The sequence below is a fragment of the Taeniopygia guttata genome, chromosome 4, assembly GCF_048771995.1.
Source record: "Taeniopygia guttata chromosome 4, bTaeGut7.mat, whole genome shotgun sequence".
NCBI classification, from domain to species: domain Eukaryota; kingdom Metazoa; phylum Chordata; class Aves; order Passeriformes; family Estrildidae; genus Taeniopygia; species Taeniopygia guttata.
In genome coordinates, this window is record NC_133028.1 from 63,112,435 (window position 1) to 63,116,303 (window position 3,869).

Genomic DNA, 3,869 nt, shown 5'->3' on the forward strand with positions numbered 1-3,869 from the left:
GCTGCCTCTCCAGGGCTGGGATGTCAGCCTGGCACCCCGGCTGCGGCTGGAACATGGCTATAGGGCTGAACGCTGCCTCTCCAGGGCTGGGATGTCAGCCTGGCACCCTGTCTGCGGCTGGAACATGGCTATAGGGCTGAACGCTGCCTCTGCAGGGCTGGGATGTCAGCCTGGCACCCTGTCTGCGGCTGGAACATGGCTATAGGGCTGAACGCTGCCTCTCCAGGGCTGGGATGTCAGCCTGGCACCCCGGCTGCGGCTGGAACATGGCTATAGGGCTGAACGCTGCCTCTCCAGGGCTGGGATGTCAGCCTGGCACCCCGGCTGCGGCCTCCGCTGCGGGAAACCGGCTCCCATCGGCACACAGCCCTGTCAGGCTGAAACCTGACTGTTGCGACAGTCCATACTGTTGGGACAAGTGTTTGTCCTAATTGCAGAGGTATGAAACTTGGAATTACTGTTACAAAATACTTTCAGGCTGGCTCTGGGGCTGTCCCCAGGTGCTCCCTGCAGAGTCCAGTCTGTACTGAAACTCCTTCTTTGGCAGTAACTGGCCTTGCCGGGGAGGCCTGGCAGGGAAGAGCCAGCTGCAGCCACAGAGCAGGAATGGCTTAGTGACATGGAATGGCTTGGGTTGTTCCAAACCCTACACCATGGGCAGGGATGCCCCCCACTAGACCAGGTTGCTCAAAGCCCCATCCAGCCTTGCCTTGAACACTTCCAAGAATGAGGTGTCCACAGCTTCTCTGGGCAACATTTGCCAGTGCCTCATCACCCTCACAGTAAATAATTTCTTCCTAACATCGAGTCTAAACTGACCCTCCTTCAGCTTAAGGCCATTCCTCTCTTGTCCTACCACTCCATGCCCTTGTAAAATGTCCTTCTCCAGCTCTCTTGTCATCCCTTCAGATACTGGAAAGGTCACTCTGGAGCCTTCTTCTCTCCAGGCTGAACAACCCCAGATCTCTCAGCTTCTCTTCAAAGAAGAGTTGTTCCAGCCCTCTGATCACCTTTGTGGCCTCCTAACAGGTCCACATTCTTCTTGTTTTGGGGAGCCCAGGGCTGGATGCAGTACCAGAGATGGAGTCTGGAGTACAGGGGAACAGTCTCCTCCCCTAAGGTACTGCCCACTCTCCCTTTGAGGCAGCCCAAAGTACAGTTTGTTTCCTGGGCCGCAAGAGTGTTTCTAAGTTTCTATGCACACTACTGAAACATTTGCAGAGTTTTTAAACAACTACATTTAAAACCACCATTACATTTCCCACCTGCACCAATTTATCTTGAAGCATCCAAGTTTCTCAGGAAGTTTGTTTTGAAAATGGCTGTCTGCTGGAACAGGCTGCGAATCTGTTACTTTATTTGGGTGCAGCACTTCCCACATGCACCAAAGTTGGGGCATTAATCTGTGGCTCAAGTGCTCGCCTGCCTGGCCCTTCCTGTTCCTGCTTGCTCTACATTTTTGTACTATTAAGTAACTCTCCACCGGAACTATAAGAACTTGACCAAATTAACTTTGGTTTTGATAAGCACATCCATGGCCCTGCCGAAAAGGAAACATCAGTGACACTTCTGACTGTCTCAGTATCTCAGTCAGGAAAATGCTTCCCATTTTGGGGGTGCAGCAGCAATTATATGCCTACGCCCCAGGAAGGGCTGGGGTAACTATCTGCCAGAGGAATAACTCATCCATCAGCTGATGACTGGAGCACCAAACAAACCTCTCAGCCCCATGACTGATATCCTTATAACTAAGGATATAAGAATGTAGTTCAGTGTGTGAAAAATCATTGCTGCAAATCTAGCTAAGGCTGTTACCACAGGTGCAGGAGGAAAGGTCAGAAGCTGTCAGGCAAGATGCAGACTGTGCACAATTTCTTTCTGTTGGAATTCCCTACTTCTGCCTTTGTTTCCTCCACGTTATTCTTTGAGAGGATGCATTTTGGGTAACTTGCTACTGTGTGGTATTTCTCACAGCAAACACACAAGGTGTGTATTTCAAATGGTCAAGGCTATGTTTTGGGATCAGTTGCTGTGCACAGATATGTGTACATGAAGTCTGGCACATGTTGTGTTTTTAGCAGCCTGTGAAACCTTGTAGCTGGAAAACAGTGCCTTCCAGCATTAGCTTAAGGTACCAAATGAGAAGTAGGAGCTTTTCCCTGGGCATTTTTCATATGGCTTTATACACATTTTTAAATACTGCAGAGTAGGGGAGCTCAGTATAGATGTATTTGGACTTATGGAAATTAGGGCAGAATTTGGGTGATGCCCTGTGAGCTACAAGGGGAACACTTAAGAACTACTACTAGGCTTAAGTCCACTTGAGTGTTACTTGAAGCCTGCTCCAAACAAGTGTCCCATCCCTCTTCCTCACTTCACACAAAACCTAGCCCCTGCCTTGTAAAATTCAATGCTTTGGTCTTGCACCTCCTATCAGACAGTTCTGCTTCTCCCAGTAATGCCATTAGACACCCTGTGATGACTAGATTTTTTTAACTCAAAAGAACTAAAAATAAAACCCAGGAATTTCAACTGTCTAGCAGCAGCAGCAACATGGTATTGCTAGCAGGGGCACCTGTGCTGTTCCTGGGCAAGCACCAATAACTGATACATTTATACCTGTATCTATATATATGTCAGTGCTTTATCTTGTGTATATTAAGGGAATTCAGAAGAGAAGAGCTGCCTTTGCAAAAGACAAACAAGTCTTATGACACAGATGTTTGGGCAGATGAACAGAGCTGACCTGTGTCAGAATACTGCTCTGTTTCTACATAAGAAGCCTCAGGAAGAAGAAACTAAGGCTAAGCTGATGCCAAGAAAGCATGGAAACTCTAAAAACAGGGATGCCTGTCAAGTGGTTTTGTGAGCTATCCTTCCTTCCTGCTCCAAGCCTGCAGCCAGACCTTGTCCTGACACAGCACACAGCTCTCGGTACTCCCTGCTGGTTTTATTTCTGAACCCAGATGGTTATGGGAGGCTGAGATGGCACACCCTGTTTATTCAGAGATGGAAATAACACCTTGGGTCTAGATTTCAGCAGTTCTCTTTGATATGCACACAGAGATGAAATGAAGCTTTAAAAGGAAGGACAAAGTTAGAGCTAGGAGGGATTAACTCATATGGAAACAGCTTTCCAGAACATAGGAACGCAGTAGGTCTCAGTCACACAATGAAAATTAACAGCTAAATGTTATCCTAAGCCTGACTCTCTTACTAGTCCTTCCAGGGAGACAGTTTTCAGTAAGTTATGTACAGGGGTTCACAGAATTATGACTCAGAGGAAGAAAGGGAATCACACAAATACAAGAACTGGTCTATGTGGGCAAGCTGGAAAGTGAATAGAAATAAAGACTAAGAAATATGCTCTGAGGTTTTAGGTCAGAACATTCTTTGCACCTGAACAGACTCATATACACAATAGCTCTCATCCAATTTACTGTGGGTTATGAAGACATTGGCAGGAACATCCAACAGAATATATTTTTATGATCTACTTAGCTTTGAATTATCTACCATTATATCACATGGAAATAAGATAAATTCATCAATGTTGCTTCTTCTCCTCTAACACAGGCCTTAGGATACAAAGATCCCATTGAAGCAAGTGAGAAATGTTTGGTTTACCAAATATCTTGAATCCATCCTCAGTATAAGTTTTCCCATAGCACATTCACCCATAACAGACATTTACCAAACTAATGCATACCCATTACAACACCTTCATGGTTTATACATACATACATACATATATATATATATATATATATAAGTGCACTGAAGCATTGAGCATCATGAGCAGCATCTGTTGTATTCCCTTTTTTCTCCTCTCCCATCTCCCCCCAGGTGAAAAGCCCAGGTAAGAAAGC